Source organism: Pelodiscus sinensis, chromosome 3, assembly GCF_049634645.1.
Source record: "Pelodiscus sinensis isolate JC-2024 chromosome 3, ASM4963464v1, whole genome shotgun sequence".
Taxonomy (NCBI): Eukaryota; Metazoa; Chordata; order Testudines; family Trionychidae; genus Pelodiscus; species Pelodiscus sinensis.
Window position 1 is genome coordinate 120909446 of NC_134713.1, and position 19700 is coordinate 120929145.

The 19700-nt window shown below is 42.2% G+C and overlaps 2 long non-coding RNA genes across 4 annotated transcripts in view; one reads left to right on the forward strand and one right to left on the reverse strand.

The window, feature by feature from the left end:
• The window catches only part of LOC142827644 (uncharacterized), a 42738-nt gene extending 24802 nt beyond the window's left edge, over positions 1-17936 (forward strand). Inside the window, exons 3-4 of one of the 3 annotated variants that reach the window (XR_012902346.1) lie at positions 703-880; positions 17800-17936. This is a non-coding gene — a long non-coding RNA (uncharacterized LOC142827644). Of the gene's footprint in view, positions 1-702; positions 2809-2928; positions 3661-17799 lie in introns of those variants that run through there. The other 2 variants (XR_012902345.1, XR_012902344.1) reach the window with 2 other exon arrangements.
• LOC142827645 (uncharacterized) overlaps positions 1-19700 on the reverse strand; it is a 121374-nt gene that overhangs the window by 41893 nt on the left and 59781 nt on the right. The window lies entirely within an intron of this gene.

A 19700-nucleotide genomic window follows, 5' to 3' on the forward strand; every position in this document is an offset into this window, starting at 1 on the left:
GCTGGAGTGGCAGGCTGAAGTTAGCTGAGGTTCATGTTTAAAGTGACCACCATGTACAGTGGTGTCTCAGCTCTTCATTTTTGCCTACCTCCTTGAGGGACAGCAAACGTTTCCCACTGCATGTGCTGGTTGCCCTTGTAGATACCACAGCACTTCTGCCATGGCCCCTCCTACCCTCCATCACCACTTCTGGTGCTGGGACACCAGTTCCAACTGCATAGTCATGGAACAGTGGGATGACTAGCAATGGCTCCAGAACTTCTGCATGCAGGACACCTTCCTGGAACCATGTCAATGGTTTGCCCCTGCTCTCAGGCAATGGGACACCCACATGCAACCTGCCATTCCCCTCCAATGTGGGTCGCCATCACTATTTGGAAGCTCACCATGCCAGACAGCTACTGCTCCATCAGGAACCAGTTCAGCGTGGGGAGATTGACTGTCATGGTCATGGTCATACAAGTATGGCACTCTTGTGCGATTGTCCCATGAGGGTGATGAACTGCTGCAATGAGGCTTCCTGGGGAAGAGGGGTGGTGTTTGATGCTCAGTCCATGGAAGGTTTTTCAGTCCCGCCTTCAGAAAGTGCTGACGGGGGATGGGGTAAGTTGGGGGTTGGTCCTGGTGTGTGGGAAAGGTGCTTGGGCTCAGGGAACTCCCGAGGGCCCTGGCAACCCTGTGATTCTCGGTCTTCTTCTACAGGTGGTGAGGGCCATCAACACCATCCTGCTGTGCAGGGTCTTCATCCTGGGCAACGTGGACCCCATCATCACTGGCTTTGCCACCATGGCCTTCCCCAACTGCAGAGGGGCATTGACAGCACCCACACCCCCATCTGGGTCCCTCATCACCAGGCATTGGACTACGTCAACTGGAAGGGGTACTTTTCCATGGTCCTACAGGCCCTTGTGGTCCACTGAGGCCAGTTCACTGACATCAGTGTCAGGTGGTTGGGGAACGTGAACAACACCCAGATTTTCAGGAACTCCAGTCTCTTACAGAAGATACATGCTGGCACTTTTTCCCCCAAAATGCACCATTCAGGTCAGGGACATGCACATGCTGATGTGCATCATGGGGGACGCAGCCTAACCTTGATCCCCTAGCTAATGAAGCCCTACATGGGACACTTTGACCCCACCAAGGAACGTTTTAATGCCAAGCTCAGCAGGGCCTGCATTGTTGTGGAAGGTGTCTTCATCCATCTCAAAGGGAGGTTCTGCTGTCTTATCATTTGGCTGGATCTCACTGAGCGGAACTTCTATCATTAGTCTCCTTAGTACAGTGCAAGCAAAATGGTCTTAATCCTAAATATTACAAATGAATTATTACTATTATAAAAGGATTTACTTACCTTTTCTAGGTGGAACATCAGTATATATAGTTAAGTTGATATTGAACGTCTTCAGTATACACATTGATTAGCTTGCCGAGACAAGCACTAGTCAGTTGATGATCCCCAGTGCTCGTCTCAGCAAGTCACTCAAGTTATTAAAAAAACCCTCTTCCCTACTTTGGAAAGCTCATGCTCACTTTCTCAGAATGCTAATGCTCACTTTCTCAGAATGCTTCAGTCCAGTTGATTAGGTAACGTTTACTGACCTCTCTCTGTTAAACTGCACAGCAACCTTGTAAGATGCACCAGTCCAATTTTTTTCCATGACTCACAGGTACAACTTCAGAATTTACCTTCTCTCACCCTGCCCTTAGAGTAGGAACCAAACGTGATGAAATGAGGGGTCCCCACAGTGTAACTATCACTCAAGATACACCTCTAATTTCAATAACACAGAACCAGCACCATCCTTCCCTTAGCTCCATCACTACTGAGTGTGCCACACTATCCGTCCTCAATTTCTTAACTACACACACACACCAGGTTACTACCTTTTCACCATCTGCATGTTTATTCTTTACTTATATAGTATAACATTGTATGCATACAGCAAGAGACAACTTTCATCCAGCCTTCTTTCCTCAGTCAAGAGTTATCCTCTGAGCTTTCCTCTGCTTCTACTTATATCCTCTCAGTTAATAAGCCCATTGCCTTGTTACCTCAGCAATTGCCACCCACTTGTCAATAATCCCCAATAATAAAAACTGTTTACTAGGCTTCCATCAAGCCTCCACTCCTCCAGAAGCAGCCACATTGCCAAGGATACTACCAATAGTGGCATGTTACACCTTGTGAATGGTGGCATTTTCACAATGGTTCCAAAAATAGCAGCGGGAGTGAAACATCTCTGCTTTCACTTCTGCCCCACAACACCTTGCTTTACCTGCTGTCACCCAGCTGAATGGTATCTATCAGCTATGGGCACAAAGCAGCAACACTGATTAATCAATCAGCTAGAACTCCTGGCCTATCTGAGCATCACTCACATAGTAAGTGAAAAGCTGCAGATACCTCAAAATGTGAAAGAAGTGTATCAGGGTCTGGATGTGTGGCTTGAAAGGACAGTGTAAGAAGTCAGAAAGATCTTCAGCAAATCCTCAACTCTACCCACCTCCACCTACCCTGATCATAGAATTGAATTCAGAATTTAAGCTGTGACAATTACAAAAATCTGTATGTGTCCCATAAGTCCCATAAATCGCAGCTAAGTTACAGGTTTACAATTATTTTCCTTATTTTCTCTTAGAAGAAACTGTTATTCCTCGGGGATTATGCTTGCTTTGTAAGGCACACGGGTCATGCCATTCTATTTTATCTATGCATTGCTTTTATCAAAATGTTTTCACAAAGAATTGTATATGGATTTAAGAATGTTTTATAAATGTATTTTTAATTGGAGAGGAAAAAAGAGAAGAAATGAAATAAAATGTTCTGTAATTGTTAGTTTTTATCCAGAATTGTCTGGCTACACATACTGCAGCATCTTACTCATCTTGTAGAAGCATTCATACCCACCTATTTCTGTCTTGCAGGAGTGAGGCTTAATTTCCACCAAATCTTCATAACGTTTTTCAGCCAGATGTACAATTCTGACTAAGTCCTGCCCTTCAGAAACATAGTTCAGCATTTGAATGGGTGTGGTTACCCACTAAGTATTTCAGTTCATTGTGATTCAGATATCCCACATCCAAATAATTATCATTCTAAGTGTACAGTTGCGTATCTGTTGCATTTTGGATGCCCTACATCACCGTGGAAGACTGGACGTACTATGAAACCCCATAATGCATCTATGGAGGAATTCAGCACCCCACTATTTTTCAAATCATCTCTCATGTCAAAGGATCTCTGACAGGACCAAAAAACTAGGAGTCCCAGGGTTGCCAGGAAAGTCAGAAATCAAGTGAATCATAGACCGAGAGGTGAAATGTTTTAAAGACATGTCAGCACATAACTGATGAACAGTTAATCCTTCAGCAGCGGGTTAACCTGTTGCCCTGTCTCTAGCCATGAGAAATATTTCATCTGTGAGTTCTCTCACTTGTCATTGGTACTGTCAACCTGTTCTAATGAGTTTGCAGTGAAGCCCAAACCAGTGTGCATACAGAAACTCAAATCCACTTACTTTGCCTATTTGCTGCAGCCATTTTATTCTCAAATCATTCTTGGCCTCTGTTTCTCAAATACTTTCCCAGAGACTGCAGACAAGTGGGAAACAGTCTGATTTAGGAACAACTACTAATGGCTGAGAGGGGAGAAAAAAGACCAACCTTGAAGTAAAATTAAACAAATGGTGTTTTGAAGTTGAATGTTCCGGGCTCAAGGTTCTCCTGCTGGTGTTTTATGAGCTCTGTAGTATTTTTTGTCAAACACATAAATTTAGTTGAAATGTTTGTGCAAAATAATGGTTTCTTCACATTGGCAGTGGAGCACTTTAATACTACTAAGCCCCTGCATGACATTTTTCATCAGCAGCTCTCAAAGGATGAGAGAAACACTCAGCACTTAATTTGTAATGAAAGAGGTGCCAGGGCTCATGCAATTTGGTTTTTTGCTTTCATAACTAACATGCCACACCCAGAGGAGCCAGCGCTATGAATTGCCAACCCTACAAGTGCTGGGGCTCAGCCCTGGAATGAATCAGGCACCGGTAACTACATTTCATTTAGTTGAGGAAAACAAACCACAGAGAGGTGAAGTGACTGTCTCACTACAACATGTTAGTGGCAGCCCTGAAGCGGTGGATGTTCATGTAGAACATAGTTTTCCTAATCGTGCTCCTATGCCAGACCAGACAGTGGGTTAAATCGTGCTGTTAATTATAGCCATGAAATTAGTGGATTGAGGGACTAACCAAGAGCAAAATGTGGCCAACTGGATTTATGCGTTCATGTCAGTAGATAAAGATACAAATTATCGAGAGCAGAGCACTGGTGAGGTCACATTCCCCAAACTGCGAGATGCCTGAGGAATAGCTATAGAAGATCCAAAGACTTCAAGGGAACTGCTGATATTATGGGCTTGCCTACATGGCAATTGAGTGCACAACAAGCTGGGATGTAAATCTATAGTGCTCTTGACTACCATGTACCCTGCTGCCATGCATGGAACTTTTGGTTGGCTGTAGCAGAGTCCACATGGCCAAATAGTGCACAGCAGGATAAAGTGCTGTGTCTTACACCCCAACTTGCCACACACCAAAATTGCCATATAGACATGGCCTACGATAATCTGTAGAGCCCTGCAAATTAGTGGATATCTGTTTTATATCTGTAGGTATCTGCATCCATGGATGTGGATGTGGATATCCATGGCTCTTTTTTTTCCAGATATGAATGTGGCTGTCAATACAAATTTGTATCCATGCAGGGCTCTAATAATTTGAGGTGCAGAGAATGAGACGTAGCTCAACAGACTTTGATGTCTAGAGTCACTATGTCCTGGACTTTAATTCAGATTGTGTTCTATACCTTGTCACAGTTCAGGGCAACTGCATCTGTACTTCCCAGTGGTCTAGCAAGAGCATCTTCCTCTCAGGCTTCCAGCTCCTCAACTGTTGCACTTCTCGGGTGAACACTTGTTTCATTCCCTTCTAACCAGAGTATTTTGAGGTCGAACAGTTTCCTGCCTTCAGTGTGTTTCTCTCAGCAAGAGATCTATTTACTCATTCTTATGCGGCCTCAGGAGGCTAAGTCCTTCCAGTCCTTCCCTAATGACTGGGGCATTCTGGACCAAAAGTCTTGTCCATTTAGACCATGAGCCTGTTTAAAAACAGGCTATTTTGCCAAGAATTCTTTCTCTTTCACTTGATTCCTGAAACATTCAGTCTGAACTAGTATATGAGAATATTTCCAGTGGGCAAATATAAAAGGTTATAGACCACAGGAATTACATTAGCCACAGGAATTACATTAGCATCTCCCTCTTTCTAGAGAAGTTACATACAATATCACAATAACACATACACAGTTGCATTTCAATACGATGAACACAAGAAAGTAACACTCCAAAATTAATTATCTGCAAACAAACACTAAACTCACTACAATGTAAAGCAGAAAGTAATATCTTACTACCCTTCAAAATCTTTCAATTTTTAATCCCACCCAATCTAGTCTGGTCCAAGTATAAAGGCCAGGGGTCTCTGAAGTACAGAGGCACATTTCTCTGGTCTTTGGAACCCAACATTCTTCAGGCAGGTTCACCAAATCTGTTACCAATAAAGCCAGCAGATATTATAAAATTCAAACTAGCCTACTGGTGCCTCTCCTTTCCTCTCAAACTGATAGGAATGGGATTGAGAAGAACTCTAGGGAAGTACTGTTATGAACACCACTATGGGTGTGTCTAGACTGCAGGCTTTTTTTTTAAAAAGTGGCCTTTTTTCGAAAAAAAAAAACTTTACCTGCGTCTAGACTGCTGCCATGTTCTTTCGAATGTAAATCAAGAGAACGCAGCAGTTTTTTCGACTGCGGTAAACCTCGTTTTACAAGGAATAATACCTTTTTTTCAAAAGTACTCTTTCAAAAAAGGGCGCTATGTAATGCAAACTGTGCTTTTTCGAAAGAGAGCAACCAGACTGCCTGGGTGTTCACTTTTGAAAAAGCGGCTTGCTTTTTCGAAAGTACTGGTTTTAATCTAGGTGCTCTTTTTCGAAAGAGGCTTGCAGTCTAGACGTAGCCTATGTTACATAATCTCATAGTGCTTTACAGACACATAATACCAAATGTCAGAATGACTTTTTAACTAAATATGAAGAATTCCTGTTTGCGAGTTTGATACACATTTGTGTGTCTGTAATTTTCTACAATATGCAAGTCAGAGAAGTAGATTGCATCATGGAATAGGCCATGTATATAATTTCAGACAGGGATGGGCAATAATTTTTGTTATGGGGCCACTCCAAGATTTTGGTAAGTAGTCAAGGGTGGCATTCTTCCATAATATTAAGGGAGGAGGTGTTGGGTCTGGGATAGAGGGTGGGTGCAGAAGGGAACTTGGAGTAAGGTATTGGGGTGCAGAAGGGGTATGGGATCTGGGAGGGAGTTTGGACGAAGGAGGGGGTTGTGACCTGGGGTAGGAGAACAGAGTGCAGGAGGGGGTCCAGGAACAGGGGTGCAGAGAGTTTAAGTTACATGGAGTATGGGTGCAGGAGGGGGGCAGAGTTTTGGGGGAAGGGAGGGGCTAGGGTTTCAGAAGCAGGCTCTAGCCAAGAAGCACTTACCTGGGTGGCTCCCAGCTAGCATCCCTGCCCATCAGATTTCTCAGCCAGGCTCCCTGCCTTCCATGCCTCTGCAAGTACCCAGAGCAGCTGGCTGGGGCCATGTGCTGCTCTAAATGCTGCAAACCCAGCGGAAGGGGGAATGGGAGCTGAGAGATTGTGCTGGGGCCCAGGGCAGCACACAAAGCCTCTTCCCCTCTCCCTGCAGGCTTGTAGCACTCACAGATGTACAAGGCCATCACATCTGATTTCTCTGAGGGGCCAGGGCAGCCAGGGAGCCTGTTTGAGGCTCCTGCTGGCCATGGGCAGGATCTAGCCTGTGGGCTACATTCTGCCCACCCCTGGTCTGAGAGTACCAGCTTCAACACGGGTGGGGGGGGAGAGATCCAACATCACACCTTAGTTATTACTTATCCTGTAGCACTGCACACTGGACCACATCCTGAAAGACTCTATTCTGAAACCTCTCTTCTGGCCTTTAAATAACCTCCTAACCTTTCCAAGCTTGCCAAGCAAGCTCCCCACAGACCAAGTCACATCAACTCAAAGCAGCAGCAGACCCTGTCAGAACAACAGATGCAGATATATCTCCACCACTGCACTGATCTATACTCCTACAACACCCCTATTAAGATCCATGGGACCTACACATGCCTATCACAACATGTGGTGTACTGTGATGATTGCTCCCTCCCTCCACCCACATAGAGGAGACATGCATGTGAACTCACATTCCCTTCCCCCAGAGTTAAAGATGATGGGATAAATCCCTGAGAGGAATAACTGCATCTTTCTGGCTGTTTGAACTCGGAGGATCAAGAGACTCTAATAAGAAACCAGAGACCCCCAGAGGCTGCTCTGTAGGGCTGCTCTGGAAGACACCTTGATGAGATAGTGACAGAGTTGCAATGATCGCTTAGGATTCAGATGTATACACACCAGTGAGTTACCATTTGCTTGCTTTAACTTGTGAATAATTCTCATTCTTTTTTCCTAGTAAATAAATAAGTAGATAATGTTTTCAGGATTAGCTATAGGCATTATCTTTGGTGCATGTCAGTTGATCTGAGGTAAGTGACTGGTCTCTTGGAATGGGAAACAACTGGAATGTGGTGTGATTCTTGGTTTACGTGACCATTTATCACTCAATCCACTTTGTCAAGGTAGACTAGAGAGCCTAAGGGTATGTCTACACTGCACTCCTCTTTCGAGAGAGGAATGCATATGCAGCTGAGCAAAATTGTAAATGAAGCACGGATTTGAATTTCCCATGCTTCATTTGCATAATTGCGTCCGGCTGCTATTTCAAAATACCCTATTTTGAAAAAAGAAATGCTGTCTAGATGCGGTTATTTCAAAAGAAAACCCTTCTTTTGAAATTACCCTTAAAACTCATTTTATAAGGAGTAAGGGTAATTCCGAAAGAAGGGTTTCTTTTGAAATAACTGCGTCTAGACAGCGTTTCTTTTTTCAAAATAGGGTATTTCAAAAAAGTGGCCGGACGCAATTATGCAAATGAAGCACAGGAAATTCAAATCCGCACTGCGTTTGCAATTTTGCTCAGCTGTATTTGCATTCCTCTCTCAAAAGAGGAATGCAGTGTAGACATACCCTAAGAGAACTGCTTGTAACTGCATGATAAGACGGTTATAGAGATCCAAAAGTTCACACTTATTTCTGGCTTGGTGAAATCTAATTTTAGAACATACCATCAGTTTGGGGTGTCTGCCCTGAGGTTCACACTCACAGCGTGAGCCACTTTAGACAGTATGACACTGCACACAAATACTTTTCACAAAGTGGCACTCCATATATGACCTTTCAATCCTCATCCTCAAAGGAAACTTGCTTGTGACCTTAAAAAAAAAAAGAGCCTGGGAACTTAAACAAATAACTCTGCTGGACACTACAGTCTTGTCTTCATGTACAATGCCACAGAAGTACAGCTACAGTGCTTTAGCGAAGACAATACCTACAGCAACAGGAAAGCTTCTCCTATCTACATAATCCATGTCCCAGAGAGGTGGTTGCTATGTCAGGGGGAGACATTCTCCAGTTGACAATGTTATGGGGGTTAGGTCGGTATCGCTGCATCATGTGGGGGTAGATCTATAGTAGAGTTGGCCTAAAAAAATCAGTCTCAACCCAGACACTGGTTTTATGGCTTATTACAACAGTTTGCAACCTACTAAAACCTTCTTTCTCCTGACATGTGTTAACTCCTTATGCTTAACAATCTGTACCTCCTCGGACCTTACTTGTGACACTCTAGATACTTTTTCCGAGTTTGAAGAGGAGCTCTGTGAGGCTTGAAAACTTGTCTCTTCTACTAACAGAAGTTAGTCCAATAAAGATATTACCTTATACACGTAGTTTCTATCAAATACAGCTGTCATGGGACATTTGCCTTTTAGTAAAGAGGTTTGTTCTATTGATCCATCACTAACCTGGCTCCTTTTTTGGACAATCTGGCTGTGAAACCCTCTCAATGCAAAGATAGGAGGTAAAAAAAAACTCAGTAGGAATACCAAAAATGGTGATAACCTGTGGTGAAGACAGGAGCAGCCAAGACATTAACTCTGCTGAGAAATTCTTCCTGGCTGTCAAAAACTTGAGGAAGATTTTAATTTAAGGCTTGAACAGGGTTCACCTGTTTTATACCTATGTAAAACTGCCTACTCTGTTTAGCGTATGCTGAACAAGGTCTGTTATGAATTGAGGCTTAGCTTGTAAAATCTCTGCAATGAAAAAACCTTCTTTGATATTAAGCCCAGCACATAAAAACCAGAAGTATGCAGTTACCAAGGTGAATGGATGAATGGTTTGTGTTAACATCTGAACAGTTACAAATGTCACAGACTTGGAGAAATTTAAAATGCCACTGACGCCAGGTTCCTGGTTTAAATTTAAAGAAATGGAAATTAGATATATTTTATTAAGCAGTCAGGCATGAAATTACATCTTTAAGTGTCTGAAAATCATGGTCTTGGAGGAGCAGCCATTATTCCGGGGTGGCTCAGTGGGCTGACATTATTCCGAAAAAACATAGTGCATGCCTAGACTACAAGCCATTATTTCTCAATAATGGTGAGCTAGAGGATTTCTTACTCTGACTCCTGTAACACTCATTTCATGAGTAGTAAGGGAAGTTGAAGGAAGAGTGTTCTTCCTTCGACTTCCTGCTATGTAGACAATGCCAAAAGCTGAATTAAGCTGTGTTGACTTAAGCTACGCAAGTCATGTAGCTCAAGTTGTGTAACTTAATTTGACTTTTGCCCTGCTCTGTAAAAGTGCCCTTAGAGACTAAACAAAAATATATAGATAGTATCATGAGCTTTCGTGGGCACAACCAACTTCTTCATATTACAAATATGGAACAAGAGGCGCAGGGCTTCAAATAAAAAGCAGAATTAGAAGGGAGAGGAGAGGGGAAAAACAACCAAAACAAGTCAATTAAAGTGTCCATGCTAAATGAGACTAATAGAATGATCTGTAAGTGCCCAATACTTAGCTTTTGATGTCATTTGGGCATTGAATATAATGACCCACACAGTTCATGTCTTTATTCAAGCCATGAGAGAGTGCGTCAAATTCGCACATGAAGATCAGTTCCACAGACTCTCTCTAATTGATTCCTGAAATTACTTTGTAAGAAAATAACCAGTTTTAAATCCATTAATGAGTGCCTGGGCAAGTTAAAATGTTCCCCAACAGGTTTCTGTGTGTTACCATTTCAAATATCTGATTTGTGTCCATTAATCCTTTGTCATAGAGACTGTCCAGTTTGGCCAATATACATTGCAGAGGGGCATTGTTGGCACTTGATGTGTAGATCACATTAATAGATATGCAGTGGCATGAGCCTTTGATGTGGTGGCTTATGTAATTAGGTACTGTGATGATGTCGCTTGTGTAGATGTGTGGACAGAGTTGGCACCAGGGTTGATTGCAGGGGTGGGTTCTTGGATGATTATGATGAAGGTGGGATGCATGGTTGCTGGATAGAATTTGTTTTGGGTTAGTTGGTTGTCTGTAGGCGAGGATTGGCCTGTCCCCCAAGGCCAGTGAGAGTGACGGATCGTTTTCCAGGACAGATTGTAGATTCTTAATGATGCTCTAAAAGGGGTTTAAGTTGGGGTCTGGAGGTGATGACTAGTGGTGTTCTGTTGTTTTCTTTGTTGGGCCCATCTTGAAGAAGGTGATGCCTAGATATTCATCTGGCTCTGTCAATCTGTTTTTTCACATCCCGGGTGGGCATTTAAGTTGTTAGAATGCCTAATAGAGATCCTGTAGGTGTTTGTCTCTGTGGGATTGGAGCAAATCTGAACATAACAGCCATACTGGGTCGGATCAACTGTCCATCTAGCCCAGTATCCTGTCTGCCAACAGTGGCCAATACCAGATACCCCAGAAGGAGGGATCACAGAACATAATCCTAGTGTGACCCCTCTCCTGTCACCCATTTCCAGAAATAGAGGCATGGGGAACTCAGGCAGGAGTTCTGTAGATTGACTGAGTGAAGAAACGCTTCTGTTTGTTTCTTTTAAACATGCGGTCTATTAATTTCATTTAGTGATCCCCTAGTTCTTATATTATGGGAATAAGTAAATAACTTTTCTTTATTCACTTTTTCCACACCAGTCATGATTTTATAGACCTCTATCATATCCTCCCTTAGTCTAGTCATTTCTACGCTGAAAAGTCCAAGTGTTTTTAATCTCTCTTCATATGGGACCCGTTCCTAACCCCTAATCATTTTTGTTGCCTTTTCTGAACCTTTTCCAATGCCAATATATCTTTTTTGAGATGAGGCGACCACATCTGTATGCAGTATTCAAGATGTGAGTGTACCATGGTTTTAGATAGAGGCAATAAGATATTCTCTATCCCTTTTTTAAGGAATAGAGAAAGGTCCATAGAGGTGATCCTGGCAATTATAGACCAGTAAGTGTAATGTCAGTATCGGGCACATTAATTGAAACTACAGTAAAGAATAAAATTGTCAGTCACATAGATGAACATAATTTGTTTGGGGGGGAGAGGGGAGGGAAGTCAACATGGTTTTTGTAAAGAGAAAGCATGCCTTACTAATCTACTAGAGTTCTTTAAGGGAGTCAACAAACATGTGGATAATGGGGATCCAGTGGATATAGTGTATACTTAGATTTCCAGAAAGCATTTTACAAGATCCCTCACCAAAAACTCTTAAGTAAAGTAAGTTGTCATGGGATAAGAGGGAAGGTCCTCTCATGGATTGATAACTGGTTAAAAGACAGGAAACAAAGGGTAGGAATAAATGGTAAGTTTTTTGAGTGGAGAGGGGTAACTAGTGGGGTCCCCCAAGGGTCTGTCTTGGGACCCATCTTATTCAACTGATTTGTAAAGGATGTAGAGAAAAGGGTAAACAGTGAGGTGGTAAAATTTGCAGATGACACCAAACTGCTAAAGATAGTTAAGACCAAAGCAGACTGTGAAGAGCTTCAAAAAGATCTCACCAAACTAAGTGATTGAGCAACAAAATGGCAAATGAAATTGATAAATGATAAATTAATATTGATAAATGTAAAGTGGTACTGTGACCCTGTGCAACAGGTTACACTTCCCATAGCAGGGCCTGGACTTAGAGCATCTCGCATTATGGGATGAGCTCTACAAACATGCTACAGGCAGGACAAGATCCCCCAGGACCTGTCATCTCTGCCCCTGTTGTTCCTCTCCTCTCACAACTCTTCCCCGCATTTTGGTGACCAAGTTTTGGTCATAACCCATGGATTGAGAAACTGCTAGAGAGATTCATACAATACTTTTCTCAATGTGGGATTATATTTAACATGGGACTATTGGAACCTATGTACTGACTCTAAGTTTATTTCTTTAAACAGATATTCCCCAATAAGGAATGAGGACTAGATTAGATAAGCAGATTTTTGAAGAAAAGATCTAACTGTTAAAACAAAACTGGAAAGAAAAAGTCTTGGCAAATACCTCAATCTTCATAGACTAGTTACGTAAAAGTTATTGTAGAAGAAAGTAACCTGTAAGCAGTATGACCAATCATATGAGAGTATTTCAAACTCAACCAAGTGAATCAATTGAAGTAGTGTCAGGTGTAACAAGGAACTGCAAAAGTAAAATTTTACCCTTATTCCTTTCATAAGGGTTTAATTTTATCTGATTTGCATAACCCTGAAGATTTATACCTAATGTTGCAATTTTTTATGGTAAACCAAACTCTGATATATATAAACATGGAACCAGAGGAAAAAAGTAGAGGGGACTGGAAACATGAGCCAAAAATTGAGAGGAACAACACAGTGAAATGAGACTTTGAGAGTCTAAATTAAATGTAGCCCCTACTTATACAGTATGTTCCCATCTTGTGGCCAGTCCATGCTCAGAGGTTTATGAATCCCCTACAGTTGTTAAGGAGGAAAAATTTGGTTTTTATAAGTCAACCAGTGACAACTCAGGGTATGTCTACACTACGGAGGAAGATCAAAGCTGTCACTGTCGCTCTCCCAGGATTCGAATTAGTGCTCTAGTTAAGACAGCTAATTCGAAGTAAGAGGGGCACTCTGGTCAATGCTAGTAACCCTGCTTTGATGAGGAGTAAGGGAAGTCGAAAGAAGAGTGTTCTTCCTTTGACTTCCTGCAGTATAGATAGTGCCAAAGGTCAAGTTCAGCTACTTCAACTACACAATTAACAGAGCTGAAGTTGGGTATCTTAATTCGACTTGGTCCTATAGTGTAGACGTACCCTCATGCTTTTAGATCAGCAGGACCAGGGTTCATGCCTCACTGTTAATAATTGACTTGGAGCCATCACATTCAAAAAGACAAACCCTGAATAATTCAGGTAGGTTGCTCACTGAATTTCTGTCCACTTGTGGCTGAACATGTGTCCCTAAATCACACCATCAAGCCTAAAGCTATAACTGATGGAGGCAGTAATTCAATCCTACTCTGCAGCTAGGAGAACCAGTTCAAATCTTCATGGAATTATAGCAGGTGCTTCAGTTACAGAATAGATCACTACAAGCTTGGGTCTTTAGAGCAGATAACGGTCTCTCCTCCACCACTCAACAGGGGTGAAAGAACTGTAGTCCCAAGCAACCTGCTCACTGGTGTGGCCTGTCAGGTCTAGTTGGTGCACGTCCTTCAAAAAGCAGGGACTTGGGACAGTAGGAACAGCACTTTGAAATGAGCAGAGCTCGAGCTCCTAGACTAGGACACTGGATTACCTGTGAAGGAAAAGCTTGGGCATACAGCTAGACTGAGCCTTCTGAGAGTCGGAGAACTGAATTATGCCTTTGGCTGAAATACCTGAGGCTAACACTACATTTTTAACCAAGTAGAAGAGTGAAGATGAGACTTCCTAAAGAGCCTAAAACCTACATCCCCTTTGTATTATGAAGGGGGCCTGGTCTCTTACAGACCTTGGAAATATTTCTTTGGATTGTTTTACAACTTTCTCTTGCCTACGCCATTCCCACCAGGGGTGGATTCAGAGGTAGAGCTGTAGGTCTATAACTTATACGCCAGGACTGGACTGATATCTCCTACATCATTCACTGGGAAACAAGTGATGCAGTTGCCTTCAGTGCAAAGGGATGATATGGATACATGGCCTCTGATAGCATATACAAACATCATTCTGTACCTACTCCTAAGGCAGGTCTGCCCTACAGGGACAAGTTGATCTAAGCTACACACAGCAGAGCTGACAACCTTGCTGGGTCCCTTTTACTGACCAGTTTACTGCTCCCGGAAGGGGCAGTGCATCAAGAGGAATGACCTAAATTCTTTAGTGTAATTCCATTATATTTGCCTCCTAACTACTAAGTTATTCCCAAGAAGTGCAATTGTTTGTTTAGCCTCTAAAGTGAGGTAAAGTAATGTGAGAATTAATTAGCTAACTTGAAAATGAAATAAATGGTTTTCCAGACTTCATTGGATGGATTGGTAGCACATTTTTTATAAGCTATTGCTAGATTATTAAATTAACACTAGTGCCGGATAAGTCTGGGTTTGCAGAAATCTTGAAGCCCAAAACAGCTGTAACAACTGTCTTATGTTCCTGGTAGCAGGTGCATCCCTGCTGTGGGTTTATAGAGAGGTATGTAATTTATTGTTTATGTCTGCAATGAACGGGCATTCAACACAGTCTTAACTAAACTTCACAAATCCCGTTACTGCATGTACTAGGCTCAGTTTAAAAATATGCAAAGGATTCTTCTCTTAGGCAGTTGCTTCTTTGATAGTTTGGGCAATAGGGGCTTCATCCAAAACCCACTGAAGTAAAAAGACTCTTAACTTCAACTGTCTTTGGACCCCACATGAACACTGCGTTTCTACTGCTTCTCCTATTGGAGTAGGAATAAGATCCTCCGGAAAAGGGTGCTTTTTCCGGAGGATCGGGGCCAGTGTAGACGCTCTTTTCCGGCTTTTCTAAAAGCCGGAAAAAAGCGGCGGACATTTTTATTTAAATGCCGCGGGGGATATTTAAATCCCCCGCGGATTTCCCTATTACGATAGCTGAAATTAACATGCCCCTTCCGGAAAAGGGGCCAGTGTAGACGTAGCCAATATGTGTGCCACTGTTACAGTGGGCATCCTTAAGAACTAGTATTAGCATTTACAATAGTGATCCTGCAAAGAATTGCCATAAATTAACAGAGATTAAGGTCAGAAGGCACCATTCCATGATTTAATCTTATATCTTTTATATCATGGCTCATAGTATTTCATCCAGTTACTTCTATATTGAGACCAACTGCACAGGCAACATTGTTTCCTCAAGAACGCTCTGGGTACAGGCCAAGCTGTATGCAAGAGTCACTGGAAGACTGGGAGTGAAAAGCTTGTTCTTTTGAATGGCACTTTTTTGGGGAAATATTAAGATCAACTGCAGCTTTTCTGAATGATTGAGGGAAGGTAGGCTTTTTAGCTATTCACACCTTGATCACATAGCAAGGGTTAAATAGGCAGGAATGCTGGAATGATATATTTGCTCACACATCAGGACAGCTTTGCCTTTTATTTATGGTAATCAGGAAATGGTGGTATTCTATCAGGTCACCTGTGAAACATCTGGCTTTTGTTTAGGTAAAGTAGTGCATCAAAGAAGCTATAATTTATTTAACTTAATTGGCACAGGTCAGAAAACATGTGGCTGACAATAGGCTGGCTAGATTTATGGAAGTGGGGCAGAAAGAGAGAAAAAAATTCAACACCTATGTTTCATAGAAATAATCAAGAATCATTAACTTTTTCTCCTAGAGAGCTGACTGCATGACATTTTATTAGAAGGCCAGTTGCATGAGATGTGAAATGCCTGTTGATACTTTGCTATTATTCCTTGACAATGCAATGCAGAATAACAGTCCTGTTTTTCCTGCCAAAGAAAATAAAGGAAAAATAATGTTCCTCCCAAAACAAAGCACCACTCCTAACTCTGATAACTTCATTGTATAAGATACAAAGAAAATGTGTTGAACTGAGGCCTGATCTTGAAGTTGTTACTTAGCAAAACTGCAAACTATAGGAAAACTTACCCTTATCACAGGTCATAAGTGTGGGGTAGACAAAGTAGCTTTTCTACTATACAGCAGAACCTCCTCTTTTCACCTCTCTACACCCATTATCCAAACTCTTCTCCCCCCAATCACCCATTGCCTATATTTGAATCCAGAGTTTTGCATCTAACCTCTGCTCCCCCCTCCCCCCCCCCCCGTTTCCTTATTAGACAAGTCCTCACCTGTCTTGTGAAATACTACCCCTTCCACAGCATTCAGGTAATCAGGGTTTACAGTACTGTACAGGAAATAGGAAGCAAAAAAAATTTAAAAAACAACAGGTTTTTCTTTTTATAAAAAGGGGACAAACTAAGAACAGTAGTAAAAAGACACTGCAGTTATTGAGCAATTCATCAACATTGAGGCACATATTTCTGCCTAATTTCATAAACTGGTGTTAATTTCAGGCCCAGATTTGCAAAATATATTTCTACTCACATTTACTGTTCACTCCAATGTAAGTCTTGAGGTGCAAAAAACGCACTACAAGAAGTTACTGGGGAAAAAAAGTATGGGCAGAGTGGACCCATTTTCTCATGGCTGATTATCTAAAGGACAGGACTGCAACTTACACACCAGCATATGCAAAGATTCAAATATTGTTAACCCTGCATTATACATCTATGCATTGTTGTTGCAGCAACTTTGGTCCTTCTTCAGCTCTGTGTATACTGTTGGTGAGAGAGACAAGCTTTCAAAAAGTTGGTTCAATAAAAACTAGTACCTCACTCACCTTATCTCTTGAATATCTTTCTGAAATACATGGTCTAGCATCTAGTTAGCTTAACCACTAGTTATGAGACTCATTCTAGGAATTATTAGGTAAAGTGACATGGACTTTTATAGAGGTCAGACTGGATCAATCTGGACTCTTCTGGCATTAAGATTTATTGATGCCTAACAAAGTATATTAAAATCAATTTTGTAGTATGTGTTAAAGAATGGGAAATCATGGTTTAAATAAGCAGGGTGTTTGAAGAGCTCAATGTCACCCTCCTTTCAAAATAAGATTCAGTAGTTACAGTCTCCTGAAACAAGTTATCTCCTACCAAGAGCTGTATAATGGTTCAAGGTCTTAGAATGAAATCTAGAAACAGGTGCAATAAGCCGAAAAGTTGAGAGAGTTTGGGGTGCACCTGGGCTATTTCAGAGAGTATAGTGGAATTTCAGGCAAAGTTAGACCAGTTCAGGATTTTATGAGAATTTGTGTCAAATGCAATGGTTATCAGTTACAATCTAACAATTAGAAAAATTCAGCAATTTGGAATGAGTTATGCTTTGAGTATTTTAGGTTCATTCACCTCAAGCTCGTATAGTTATATTCAAAGCAGTTTCAGGATGATACGTTAAATCCAGATCCTGCAAGTTATTCCGCATGGGTGGATACCTCGATTCCCCTCATGAAGACTCACTGAGTGTGGAATGGCCATCTCTGTGTAAAGATTCAGTGGCAATAGGTGCCAGCAAACAGAGCAGTAAACATGGGAGTTTGAAAGAGATGGGGGTAGCAGTGTGGGGTGATCTGTTTGTATTTGAGTTTGTTGGTGGGATTTTTTGGCCTACCTTGTTTTTGCTTTTTCTGTTTGTTTTTCCTTTTTCTGTGACAGGAATTTAGATGGGAAGACTGACTGGTAAACAGGCAGCAGAGCTAATGACCCAATGAATAGGAGAGACAATGGAAATGACCAGATGTGCAAACTGTGGTATGTACATAATTCTAGAATGGAGCACTTGAAAAGGATCTTTGTTTGTACAACATGCCACCTAGTAGAACTTATAGAAGAGAAGATCTCGGGTTTGAGATACAGATGGAAACTATGCTTGAGGTTCAAATTAGGCAGAAGAAAAGACAAGCTGGTGGAAAGATGGTTGGAAGAAGCTCATGTAATCTCTATGCCTGATTTTAACATTGAGAGAAACAGAAAAAAAAAATCAAGAACCGATACAGAAATGGAGAAAGGAACAGCAGTGGCTAGGAGAATGGACAAGAGGAAGGATGGGGATGATACCAGTCAGATAGGCAACACTGGCAGGAGAATCATCTCTTTGTAGTAAAATGGCTATCCCACTCTGGTAACAGAGGGACTAAAAGCTGGCTGGAGGGAGTCTGTATAAACTGAGCCAGAAACAGCCAATCAGGCTTGGCTAGGCCCTATAAAAAGGGCTTCATGGCAGAAAGGAGCTCACTCTTGCCCTGACCAGCAAGCAAGGAGGATCTGGGTCCCAGTATACAATGGAACCATTGGCAACTTGGACAGAGCAGTTCTGGGTAGTTTCAGGGGAGGCAGAAAGAAGCTCCAGCCTGACATATGAAGGTCTACAGCCTGGGAGGTAAGGGCCAAAAAGGTGCCAGGGTCATGGGATCACTGAAGGAGAGAGAAGGAGGGCAGGACAAGGCTGCCATCAGAGGGTCCCTGAGTGGGGACCCAGAGTAGTGGGTGAGTCTGTGTCCCCTCCCCTTGCACTGCACTTTGCCACTATGGAATGTGTCCTTTACAGACTACAACTTACCCCTGAGGCAAAGGGCTAGACTTTGGGGCTCTAGTTGGCCACTCACATGAGTGTATGAACTGAGGGCTGCTGATATCCCTGGAAGAGGGGAGAATGGAGTGGTGGGCACCACAGACCAAGGAAGTGACATAGGTCTAGAGCCAGAGGTTGAAGACAAAGAGAGGAGAGTTCATTGAGCAAGATTACAGCATGTCTCTCTTAGAGGCTACATTATAGGAGAATGTAGACAACATTCCACAGAGATCTGGTTTATGGAAGTAGTGGAGAAGCCTGGGAACTGCGACAATAGGCGTCAATGCAGGATTATTTGGATAGCTGGCTTTCCACAAGCATAGAAGTTAATCATCATATTATATTGTATTTTTTGAAGGCTGGAACTCTTATTCAAGCGTGAGGTCCCCGAGTAAGGACACTCCATTCTTCTATGTCTGGAAAGCACACAACACATGGGAGGTCCCACTGCAAACTAACAAGCAACAAAATATGAAAGTGAAAAAATAACTACCTGTTTAAATAGAGAAAGACCATAGAATAGGATGCCAGACAACAAGCACATTGACCCTACAATTCTAGCTATCTGTTATTTCAGGAGAGTTGAAGAGATAAAAGGCTGTGTGTCCATGTGAGTGTTTTCCCCTCCCCCAAGAGGTGCAGAGATGAAGAGGAACGCATGGACACCGCAAGGAGAGCAGTTCCATGCTAAGCAAGAGTGATGCTGAGAATATCACAGGGAGGCCAAACCTCCAACTTCATAACTGCCAATGGAGGCTTAAGACCCTAAAACATACTGGCTGGAAACAACAGTAACACAAAACACATACGCCGATGAATAGGTTTTTTTGCATTAATCCTTAGCATTTAAAGAAGTGAGGGAGATAATCAGTCTTTCCTAGTAGGGGAGACAGGACTAGAAAAATTCCTTTTGGGGATAATAGAGATGTAGCCGTGTTAGTCTGGTCTTGCTGAAACAAAAGACAGGACTATGCAGCACTTTAAA